The 13,371-nt window shown below is 46.3% G+C and overlaps 1 pseudogene; it reads right to left on the minus strand.

Annotated features, from left to right (window-relative positions):
- Positions 1-326: 326 nt before the first annotated feature.
- LOC119333877 lies at positions 327-8,283 on the minus strand (annotated as a pseudogene).
- Between the last annotated feature and the right edge of the window lie 5,088 nt (positions 8,284-13,371).

Genomic DNA, 13,371 nt, shown 5'->3' on the forward strand with positions numbered 1-13,371 from the left:
GAGCTAGCATGGCACTCGACAATTGCATATCGAAAAGACATAACCGGAATCCAGAGGCCAACTTTCAACTTGGAATAACGGAATTACGGAAATGGACACGGACACGGTACAGTAAATCTTAACCAACTGGTCTCGAAGCGTAATCCCTTCGCTAAAGACACCGCGACAAGTACAAAACTTGCATGAAGGAACCAGTCAATCTCTCCCATACCGACAGACCAAACAAACGATCATATAAGCTATTGCAAAAACCTGAAATTAGTTTGGAACTTTGCATGTCCTGGCTAAAATGAGGATACTGAATTTTAGTGATGGCTCACATGTTGTCAGCCGCTTTCAGATTGCTGATCCTCCGTATGATGCTCCTTCTCTTGCTGTTCCTGAAGATCTATCCACACATGCGGCAGATGGACCTGCGGCACCTGCTGGCCACCGTGCACCATTGCTGCACCTGGCACCTGCAGCTGCGGCGGGTAATAATACGGGTATGCGCCAGCCGGAGCCCCCAAGGGTGGCGGCGGCCCGGCTCTGTGAAGCCCGACTCCCTCCTCCTCCATCTCGTCTATCTGGATTATGTCTGCCAGGAAGTCGTAGACGTCGGTCCTAGCAACAGCAGCGGCAACGTCACTCTTCTTCAAGATCTGGCGCTTGTTCTCCTCGGTGACCATCCATGACCTCATCGTCATCTCCAGTGTCAACATCTCGCATGCTTTCGAAAACACCACCGGAGCTTCTGCCGAGATCATGTGAACGCCCTCATCGGCCTTCATGATTTTCCTTATCCTTTTGAGCTGCACGGGGTGCTTCTTGATGCCAGTGGCCTGCTCGATCTCTGACCGTTGTTGGGCCCAGAACTGCTGGAGCCGCCTCTGGTGCAGTTGCTGGAGCTGCTGCTGATACTGCTGCGACTGCTCGTACATAAGCTGGTTCTGAGCACTAAGCTGAGCTGGATTTGCAGGAAATATATGGTGGCGTTGGCTGTGAACCGGCAGGACAGGAGTGATGCCAGGAGGTGCAGCCACTGTTGCTCCAGGCGGATAGGCTGAAGCAGGATACACATGTGATCCAGCAGCAACATCACCCATTGCAAGCTGACGTTGCCAAAGACGGTCTTTCTGGCGCTGTGAAAAAAGAATGGAAAGTATTCCTTAGCTCAATCATAAAGTATTAATCAGCTTAATCTTACAGTACAACAATAGTGCTAGCCTCCTAGGTTACAAAATAAAATTATGTGCAGTGCCTTTAGGTGAATGTGAACATTTGTGGCTCTCTTTCAAGATAAGTTTGACAATGAGTTTGTTTCTTTGTTATGATCCTCCCAAATAATTATAAAAATGATAACTATCTCCTAGTACAAACTAAGATCAGTTCTGAGTAACAGCACCAGAGCAGAAAATTGCATAGTTAAAATACTGAGAATACGCATGTACAACCAAATATACATCGGCAAGAACTAACAAACTAAATGGTTGACAGAAATCAATAGAATAAATCTGGCTACAAAGCTGACTGTAATCGAAACTTGAGATCCTGTATAGGCAGCTGGGCCATTATAAGCCACCACAAATTTAGCATCTTGTTTTCTGTTACATCTTAAGTGCAGTGCCCAAGCATCTAAAGGTATATAATAAATGGCTTAGATTACACAAGCAATTGATAGTGGTAATAGTGGTTTCTAACTCCAGGCAAGCCCCACACGTGCTCCATAAAGCACATATAGCTAGGAAGTGGATAACTCGGTTGAATATACCCCACAGATGGTTTCGAACAAAGAAAAATGAAAATAAGATGGTCACAACGGTGGAAACGGATCAAACGCGGCTGGATAATAGAAAAACCATATTCACATCATAGCCATTTTAAAAAGATGGGTGAATATGGTTATTCAAAAAAATATACGAATACCAGCAGTGTACACGAATATACAGAGCAGAAAGAAGTACGAATATCTGATATATAAGACATATTTTGTGCATCGATATTAAGACGCGTATTCTGATATCACCATCCACACTTGTATCCCCTTCAGAGATGGCATCATTCACACGAGGTTGTCACAATCCGCCTTCCAATTCATCTAGTAGATCCCGTGGGACCGTTTCGACCGATAATTCAATACAAAGAGTATGATTTGATATTGATAGTGATACAGATCTTCGGGTCACAATCTTCCTGCAACCAAATCATATGCTAACCCGAGAAGAATCATAACTATCGGATCATGGCAACCATCGATGTCTATACCTACTTGCGTCGCCGATGATTTTTTGTTAGATTTATGACCTTCTAATAAGAAATTCAACGGCTGCTAATACCATATCGATACTTAGATTTAGAACTCTAGAGAATAGCCATTGCGGAGGCTGGATCACAAAGATCTAAAATAGTTTGTACCGAACCAAATGACTAGACTTATGCAATCCAAAAAATACCGCACAACTAGATTGACATGGAAGTGAGAGAAAAATCAAACAAGCTTGTACATACCCGTGCAATACAGATTTCTTGCGCACCTAAGAAATTATCTTTTCGATTAGCACAAAGCTGTGGGCCAAGAAAACTGTATTTATATACCTTGATAGCAAGAGCCGCAGGACAGCACAGCTGTAGAATATGCATGATTTCTACACACTAATATGGTAAGCAATTAAAGACATAGGCTGTCTTTCTCTTTTTGAAACTTCCTAGAAATTTCCAGAAAGTATAGGTTGATACATTTCCCAAGCATTTATTTATGACTGAAGATTCGCAAGATCTTCCTTTAATTTTAGATTTTTCTAGGCGGATCCGCTTTAGTTCCTGTGATAGGCACAGCTGTGGCAGCAAGCTATATTTGACTAACAACAACAACAACAACAAAGCCTTTAGTCCCAAACAAGTTGGGGTAGGCTAGAGGTGAAACCCATAAGATCTTGCAACCAACTCATGGCTCTGGCACATGGATAGCAAGCTTCCACGCACCCCTGTCCATAGCTAGCTCTTTGTCGATACTCCAATCCTTCAGGTCTCTCTTAACGGACTCCTCCCATGTCAAAATCGGTCGACCCCGCCCTCTCTTGACATTCTCCGCACGCTTTAGCCGTCCGCTATGCACTGGAGCTTCTGGAGGCCTGCGCTGAATATGCCCAAACCATCTCAAACGATGTTGGACAAGCTTCTCCTCAATTGGTGCTACCCCAACTCTATCTCGTATATCATCATTCCGGACTCGATCCTTCCTCGTGTGGCCACACATCCATCTCAACATACGCATCTCCGCCACACCTAACTGTTGAACATGTCGCCTTTTAGTCGGCCAACACTCCGCGCCATACAACATTGCGGGTCGAACCGCCGTCCTGTAAAACTTGCCTTTTAGCTTTTGTGGCACTCTCTTGTCGTAGAGAATGCCAGAAGCTTGGCGCCACTTCATCCATCCGGCTTTGATTCGATGGTTCACATCTTCATCAATACCCCATCCTCCTGCAACATTGACCCCAAATACCGAAAGGTGTCCTTCCGAGGTACCACCTGGCCATCAAGGCTAACCTCCTCCTCCTCACAGCTAGTAGTACTGAAACCGCACATCATGTACTCGGTTTTAGTTCTACTAAGCCTAAACCCTTTCGATTCCAAGGTTTGTCTCCATAACTCTAACTTCCTATTTACCCCCGTCCGACTATCATCAACTAGCACCACATCATCCGCAAAGAGCATACACCATGGGATATCTCCTTGTATACCCCTTGTGACCTCATCCATCACCAATGCAAAAAGATAAGGGCTCAAAGCTGACCCCTGATGCAGTCCTATCTTAATCGGGAAGTCATCGGTGTCGACATCACTTGTTCAAACATTTGTCACAACATTATTGTACATGTCCTTGATGAGGGTAATGTACTTTGCTGGGACTTTGTGTTTCTCCAAGGCCCACCACATGACATTCCGCGGTATCTTATCATAGGCCTTCTCCAAGTCAATGAACACCATATGCAAGTCCTTCTTATGCTCCCTATATCTCTCCATAAGTTGTCGTACCAAGAAAATGGCTTCCATGGTCGACCTCCCAGGCATGAAACCAAACTGATTTTTGGTCACGCTTGTCATTCTTCTTAAGCGGTGCTCAATGACTCTCTCCCATAGCTTCATTGTATGGCTCATCAGCTTAATTCCACGGTAATTAGTACAACTCTGAACATCCCCCTTGTTCTTGAAGATTGGTACTAATATACTCCGTCTCCATTCTTCTGGCATCTTGTTTGCCCGAAAATGAGGTTGAAAAGCTTGGTTAGCCATACTATCGCTATGTCCCCGAGACCTTTCCACACCTCAATGGGGATACAATCAGGGCCCATCGCCTTGCCTCCTTTCATCCTTTTTAAAGCCTCCTTCACCTCAGACTCCTGGATGCGCCGCACAAAACGCATGCTGGTCTCATCAAAGGAGTCATTCAGTTCAATGGTAGAACTCTCATTCTCCCCATTGAACAGCTTGTCGAAGTACTCCCGCCATCTATGCTTAATCTCTTCGTCCTTCACCAAGAGTTGGCCTGCTCCGTCCTTGATGCATTTGACTTGGCCAATATCCCTCGTCTTCCTCTCCCGGATCTTAGCCATCTTATAGATGTCCCTTTCACCTTCCTTCGTGCCTAACCGTTGGTAGAGGTCCTCATATGCCCGACCCCTTGCTTCACCAACAGCTTGCTTTGCGGCCTTCTTCGCCATCTTGTACTTCTCTATGTTGTCTGCACTCCTATCCAGGTATAGGCGTCTGAAGCAATCTTTCTTCTCTTTAAGCGCCTTCTGGACATCATCATTCCACCACCAGGTATCGTTATCTTCGCTTCTCCTTCCCCTGGACACTCCAAACTCCTCCGAGGCCACCTTACGAATGCAAGTCGCCATCTTCATCCACACATTGTCCGCATCCCCTCCTTCCTCCCAAGGGCCCTCCTTAAATACCCTCTCCTTGAACACCTGAGCTACCTCCCCCTTGAGCTTCCACCACTTCGTTCTAGCGACCTTGGCACGCTTATCCCGCTGGACACGAATCCGAAAGCGGAAGTCAGCAACCACCAGCTTATGCTGGGGTACAACACTCTCCCCAGGTATCACCTTACAGTCTAGGCACGCATGCCTATCTTCTCTTCTCGAGAGGATGAAATCAATCTGGCTAGAGTGTTGGCCACTACTAAAAGTCACCAGATGTGATTCTCTCTTTCTAAAGAGGGTGTTAGCTACAATCATGTTGTAGGCTAGAGCAAAGCTTAAGACATCTTCTCCTTCTTGATTCCTGATGCCATAGCCAAAGCCCCCATGCGCCCCTTCAAAACCTGTGTTAGATGTACCCACGTGGCCATTGAGGTCTCCTCCTATGAAGAGCTTCTCACCAATCGGTACACTCCGAACCATGTCTTCCAAGCCTTCCCAGAACTCCCTCTTGGTGTTCTCATTGTGGCCTACTTGCGGGGGATATGCGCTGATAACATTGAGAACCAAGTCCTCAGCTACCAGCTTGACCAGGATAATCCGGTCCCCACGTCTCCTGACGTCTACCACTCCATACTTGAGGCTCTTGTTGATCAAGATGCCTACGCCATTTCTGTTTGCAGCCGTCCCCGTGTACCACAGCTTGAAGCCGGTATCCTCCACCTCCTTCGCCTTCTGTCCTCTCCATTTGGTTTCTTGGACGCAAAGGATATCAACACCTCTCCTCACTGCTGCATCAACTAGCCCCGAAGCTTCCTTGTCAGAGACCTTACGTTCCAGCTACCTAAGCGAATCCTCCTAGGCTCGGCTAGCTTCCTTACCCTTCGCACTCGTCGAGTCAAATGCGAAGACCCTTGCTCATTTTCCACTACATCTGGGCGCCGATGTAGCGCACCGCTAAGGATGCGACGACCCGATCCTCGCTCACTTGCCACCGTATCCGGATCAAGATACGGCGCGCCACTTGGGGGGTGACGGCCCGGCCCTTGCCCATTTTCCACCACACCCGGGTTCCGATGTGGCGCGTCGCTGAGAGGGTTACGCCCCAACGAAAATCTTTTGGGTTTCATCTCCATAAGAGTGACTGAGTTTTTACGTTGGCTCGCCAAGCCTATCACAACCCTCCTCCTTTACCCGGGCTTGGGACCGGCTATGTTGAGACAACATAGGCGGAGTTATATAAGAAACTATATTGAGCAAGCTATATTTGACTGCACAGGTTTTTTTTAGAAAGCGTTATATAAGAAACTTGAGTTGCTAATGTAATGGTAAATAAAAAAAAAGTAGTGCATGATGTGCAGATGATGATAATAGGAAATGATTTCCTTGGCAGACCACCAACTTTTGCATCGTTCTTTATATTCCCATGTCTGTTCTTTTCTTGATAATCAACCCCAATTTTCGTATTTCTGTCCTTTGAGCAAAAGGATCAACAACAGGCTCTGTAACAGACAAATATCTATAATTAGAACCGTAAAATATTGAGCAAACAGTTCTGAAAACGAATACATTTCAGAACAAATTAAATTGTTAGATTCAAGTGATTATAAATGGAAACAGCATAGGATATTTAAAATGAACACTGGACTAATCGGTGTACATAAGCAGAAGCATGATAACCATAATGTGTACTCAGCGCAGGGAAAGCTCGGAAAAATTACTAGTCTTGCTACAGATATAAAATAAAATTCACCAGCAATAGATGCAGAAGACAAGTTGCTAACCATCTGTCATTTTGGCTGCAATGATCCGAATGTCTTTATCGTTATTAACAAAATCATAGCCATAAGTCCATTTCCACGAAGAAGTTTGCTCATCCCATTCATGCTTGTTCTTCTTGCGATTTATAATCCCTACAAGTATGTTTCTGTTACAGAAAGATTCAAACATATACACTTCCAATAAAGACCACTGAGAAAGCCAGCAAGAGCAATAAGTTCACCTTTCGATTTTGCAAACTGCTCCTACTTAGTAGGGTTCTTCGACCTTGGTAACTGGTGACACGGGCTTTCAATTTAAGTCGGGTACGCGGCGTGCAGCCAGTCCATGTTTAGCTAGTAGATCTAAAACTGCATACGAGTTAGCTTCGCTTTCATGATGTAATATTTTTTTCATATCTAAACACATGAATCTCATCTTTGATGCAGAGCCAGCTACATCCCTCAACCTATATGTGCCTAGAGCTTCCATTGGCCTCCTCATCCTGGTCATGCTTTCCCACCTACTCCCTCCGTTCCGAATTATTTGTCTTGGATTTGTCTAGATACGGATGTATCTAGACTCATTTTAGTGCTAGATACCTCCGTATCTAGACAAATCTAAGACAAGTAATTTGGAATGGAGGGAGTACATCTCACAAGATCTACCAAGCTACAAGTAGATAAAGCTCCCAATAGTAATTCTATCTGGCTTGACACCACACATCAATATTCACCAAAATACTCAAGAGCTTCCCTACATCTCCCATTCTGCGATAATAGCAACGATCAACAAATCTTTGACACAAACACCATTGAAGAGTTCCCCGGCATGCTTTAAGGAACCTAACTTACAATTATATCATCCTCAAACTCACGTTGATATACCAGTGCATGGATTTGGCCACCCTGCTTCAACAGACCAAAACATGAGCTCCATCTCAGCACATTTGCAAAGGTGAACTCGGTTGGAAGAACACCATTTCGCAGAGCCATCACAAAGAGGCCCAGAGCTTGCTCCACTAAACCACTCCTGGCATAGCACGATATCATCACATTACATGTTTCTAAGTCCCATTTTTTCAGTTCCTCGAAAAGCCTAACGGCATCAGGTAGTCTGTCAGACATGGACAACATGCCAATAACAGCACTATTAATGGCAGAATTTGGCAGGAGTCATGTTCTGATGCAAAGGGCCAAGAGCTGGTAACCCTTAGCCAAATCCTCGATTCTGTGCACATGGTAAGCACCATTTACACGCTACATCCGTCAACCAAAAACCATGGCTTCTAATCAACCGGAAACACTCAAACACTGCATTGCTCTGACCATCATCCTTGCACACTGGCATGGCATGGCAGAATTCACTGACACGACGTCCTGCTCATTCGCACTCCAAACGACATGCACTGCACATCAACAAGGTCTTGCCGACTACAGAGTTCTGTTGGGGAGAGCCGTGATGGACAGCAGCTGCGTGAACCATGGGAAGCAGAGCAGACGACCAACCAAGCGATGGAGAAGGTGAGGCCGCTAGGCTTGACACATGGCCCCTTCATCCTTAGTGCAAGCCGGAGCTCCTCGTCAGCACGTCCACTTCCAGCGTAGCCAGAGATCATCGGATTGTATTGCAGGCGACAGTGTCCCTGTGAGGCATTACATCGAACAGCCTGCGCGCCGCCCGGAGGCCACGGGACTAGAGCAGTGCGGCGAGGAGGATGTTGTGCGAGAAGCGGTTGGCTGCTGCGGCGCTGGGCGCGTAGGGCGATGGCGGAACGGGCGGCGCCAAGGCGGGAGCAGGCCGCGGCGAGGCAGCTGGCGGAGGCGGGCGTGGAGGTGGAGCGCCGGAGTGGCCGTCAGGGAGACGCAGCGGACAATGAAACGGAGACCGCCGTCAGTTCTCTGCATCTTGTACACTCATTTTTCTTTCCTGCATACCGTACACTGCAGTATACACTCGACTGTGGACTGACTGTTCTAAAAGTCACTTTGCAAACATATTAAGACAGTGTTCACCACCATGATATACAAACATAGATGTAATGTAATTATGCGCATAGTCAGCACACAAGAAGTAAACTAGAATTTCATCGGGGGAGAATCCTACGCCTCGTCCAATCGTCGCCCACCATCGTCCTCCGCCGCCACCAAGGCAACTTCGGAGAAAGAGGGGAACCCCAACCATACCCAAATCCGGAGGAGCAACTTCGTATATGAAGATGTTGTTCGAGCCGATGAGGCAGAACGTCGAAAACGACGATATCGAGGCTTCGTGGCACGCCAGTTGTGGTTCCTCCCCTTGACCATCTGATCCCGATGCCATCAAGTTCATCCTACCCGGCCAAACGTCGTCGCCTGCCGCCATCCACATGTACCACTTCAAGACACCAAACACAACCGCGGCAGCCTACGCCAACAGGCTATGCCTGATGTCTGGTTCCATCATGTGCACAAATTGGAGTGCCTCGTCGGCACGGTCACTTTCAGTGTAGCTAGATATCATTGAGTTGTAAGAGACGGTGTCCCTGTGAGGCATCCCATTGGACAACATGCACGTCGCATGGGAGGTCACGGGGCTCGGGCAGCACAACAAGAAGCGGTTGGTTTGCTGCGGAAAGGGGTGGCGCCAAGGTGAGAGTAGGCGGTGGCAAGGCAGTTGGCGAGGAAGGGATGGTTGAAGAGGCTTGAGGATCGGAGGAAGTGGGTGTGGGGCGCCATAGCCTGCGACAGCGAATAAGAAGCGCTAAGAGGGCGGCAACTGCGGGAGCTAGGGGTGGAGGCGCTGGGTCATCATCCCCGTTTAGATTGTAGATGGAAAATGAAGAGGCGTACTATGCAATAATTTTTACCGCTATACGTGATGCAAGGATAGATCAATCTCACCAACATGAACACAACAGAGAGGAAGAAGATGTTAGTGACGATTTGTCGATTCCCGCGGCTAGGCTAAACCTCCCAGCCACAAGAAATTCTCCACTGATCGAGAGTCGAGGTAGACAACCCCTCTGCGTTGTCCATATGTCTCGAAGTAGTGGTTCAGCAGCACTTCGTCGTCCAAGACAAAGATCGCTGAGAGAAACTAGAGGGAGAAGCAACCTAGTGGCATGCTTTCTAGTTCTAGACTAGATAGAGAGAGAGACGGGGCGGTGCAGGGCAACGGGAGGGGCAGCTCCAAAGCTTGGTATGCCAAGGGGTTCACCCCTCCTCAATATTATAGGTGGCTAGGAGGTGGTATACCTTGATGTAGGGGAAACCCCCAAGGGGGTTGTCGACCTATGGAGGAGAGTCCTCCCAGGACTGCTCCCATCCCATGCACCACTTGCCTTGGGCCTCCAGCAAAGAGGTGTGCCCCACTATTGGGCCAATTGGGCCCATGTGGTGCATGCCCCTTTGCCCAGCCAAGTGGCAACCCACTAGGCCCCGGCCCTTTAGAACTTTCGAAAGCTTCCAAAGTCTTCTATAAAATACCGGGACTCTCCAGACAACGGGGGACGCTTCTTGACCCATCTGGAACACTTTCAAAACTTTTTGGTGCCCTTCTCTCATACTTTTATGGTCTCTTAATTCTCTTACAAATCGCTAGTCCTCGAGTGTGGGGCCTTGGACATTCGATAATATGCAGACAAGACCTGAAACACCTTTTGATCAATAATTAATTAACAGTGGGATATAGACACCCAAGCTAACTCCCACACATACATGAAGATCTTTATCTTGGTGAACCTTTTTGCCCGTATGCACTCACCTTTGCTTCGTGATACTTCTACAAAACCCGAGATGAGACAGTATTTTCATGACCAACACTTTGATCACTATACCTGTTATCATCATTTCTCCTTCCTCATCTCCTTATTTCGGTATCCCTGTGACCACTACCACTATGCACTACTGGGAAAAGGCTTATAGGTGAACCCTAATGAGTGGCGGGCAAGGTGGGGCACCCGCCACAGCTAAGGCTGCTTCAGTAGCGGGCTCTAGTTTCCATTCCATCATAGGTAGGCTCTTCCAAATCACTGGCTCGACAATGTAGTGGCGGGCGGCCAGCCGCCACTGGTTCTCCCTTGTCTATGGCGGGTGGCGGGCGGCGCTCGCCACAACTCTATATTGGCAAACCGTGCCAAACGCATCCAAAATTTATTAATACTTGCGGTGGCAGGCACACTAATACGCCCGCCACAGCTATTCTGCTTCGTGCTAGGCGAATCGTCACACCCGCATCTATTTTCGGTTTCCCTTCGTTCACTTACTCAGTCAGTTCCTCTTCCCCCTCTTCCCCTTCCTCGCCATCGTGCGCCTCGCCCGCCGCGTGCGCCGCTGTGCCTTTGACCCGCACCACCGTTGGATCTGCAAGCCGGCCCGTCCTTCTTCTCGTTTGCCGCTAGATTTGCTCGTCGTTCGCCTCCGACCTGCGACACTGCAGGATTTGCTCGCCGTCATCCGCCTCGACCGCCGCCGTTGTCGTACGACTCGACCGACCACCACCATCTTCCGCCTCGATTGCCGATGCCGTCATCCGCCTCGGCCACCACCGCTGTCATCCACCTCGACCGCTGCTACCGGTGTAATATTTTCATGTTCTTCCGTGTTAATTACCTTCTTTATTTGATAGAGAAATTTATAGACCTGGGATCAAAAGTAGGAACCTCATGGATAATAGAACAAAAATGCGATATTTTGTATGTAATAGAAGAAAATGTAATACCTTTTGCATGTCGGTAAAGATGAAATCTATAATCAAAGTGTTTTAGGATCAGTTAGACTCTAAATATGACAAATGCCATATTTATTGGTGTTAGCTTCTTTATTTGAAGGAATGGGGTTGCATTCGGGTCATGGAATTGATAGAGAAATTTGTAGACCTTGTTATGGTAAGCTAATTTATAAAGTGTTAATTGCATTTTCTTACGTTTGACAACTTCTTGGGCTTATTAGAGACTTGAAAATGTGTGCCAATGTTTTGGTGAAACGTTGATTAACTCCCATTTCATGAAATTTCTGGTACTCAATATATTCAATATTAAGCAAAGGTCCTGCCAAATTTTTGTGTTCTTTAGTGTTAGCTTCTTTATTTGAAGGGATGGGGTTGCATTCGGGTCATGGAATTGATAGAGAAATTCATATACCTTGGTACGATAAGCTAATTTATAAAGTGTTAATTGCATTTTCTTACATTTAACAACTTCTTGGGCTTATTAGAGACTTGAAAATGAGTGCCAATGTTTTTGTGAAACATTGATTAACTTCCGTTTCATCAAATTTCTAGTACTCAATATATTCAATATTAAGTAAAGGTCCTGCCGAATTTTCGTGTTCTTCGGTGTTAGCTTCTTTATTTGAAGGAATGAGGTTGCATTCGGGTCATCGAACCAATTATAATTAATCACTGCTTCAAAATGATTATTAGGGACCATGAGGCGTAAGATCTGCAAGGTTTGCCAACATTCATGTATGGACAGTCTTGAAATTGTAGTGCAGTTTGGGGTATTTTTGAGAAAAGGATTTCAAAAATCAGTGGTAACGGTCTTTAACTTGAATTTGTATTGAATTCTATTAATTTGTTTAACTGTTTTACTAACTTTATTATTTATTATTAACTGCTGGATAGTGTGTCCCGTGCAACATAAGAGAGGAGTTCAACAATTCATATGGTAACGTGTTGTATTTTGAGGATGATGAGGAGCGCGAATTCGAATTGGATCTGTGCAAAGAAAATAATAAAACCATCATATATGGTGTTGGATGGGAGCATACATTGCAATGAACAGTTTTAAAGGAGGAGAACTCGTAGCCTTTTCCTTAAAAGGAGAGGTGAATAGGTTAAAGACATTATATGTCGACAACGATGATGATGACGATGACCAAGATGACTAGGATGATGAAGATGAAGATGGCCAAGATGACAAAGATGGTCAAGATGATGAAGATGACCAAGATGACCAGGATAATGAAGATGAAGATGATGACATCCAATATGAAGACGAGGACAACCAAGATGAAGATGAGGACATCGAAGATGAAGATGATGGTCCTATCCTTTCTACAATTTTTTCTCAAATGATCAAGAAGCTTAGTCGGGACGAGACAACTAATGTGAAAGCGATGTTGCCATCCTCTTTGGCCTTCTTGTGTAAGCCCTTTGTGCACCGTCTAACAAAAACCAACATGATCAAAAAAGTTATGGTGAGATGTTTTATATTCTTTCATCTCTTTCTGGTCATAACCAAGTATGGTGAGATGTCTAACATTGTGTGCTTTCTATTTTCTCTTAATGATGGGGAGTTCAGAAGTTACCTCTGAAGATGTTTTCCGGAGTGGAAATCCCCGCCGTCAGCACTGCTGGAGTAATCTATGGACCAAGAGGGCCTGTCATGAACGTCCAATACAAGACGAAATCCGACGGGCGCATATCATTCCATGAGTCCAGCTGGCGGGAGTTCATCAAGGGAAAGAGAGAACTGAGGGTGGACATCCTTGTGGTAATCACTATAAGGAGGACCAACCACAACGACTATCAGATGACTCTTGTGGTAATCCCATGATCTCCACCGCATGGCGCCGGTTGTGGCCTCTCCATGCGAATAGCTATGGATCGGTGGCAGAGCTACTTGGGGGCCAACCTGGGCCATGCCCCCCCCCCCACAGCTCATAGGAAAACATGCACATATGCCTTAATATTTGGTCTAATTTTCAACTAAAATCAGCCTAAA

The sequence above is a fragment of the Triticum dicoccoides genome, chromosome 7A, assembly GCF_002162155.2.
Source record: "Triticum dicoccoides isolate Atlit2015 ecotype Zavitan chromosome 7A, WEW_v2.0, whole genome shotgun sequence".
NCBI classification, from domain to species: Eukaryota; Viridiplantae; Streptophyta; class Magnoliopsida; order Poales; family Poaceae; genus Triticum; species Triticum dicoccoides.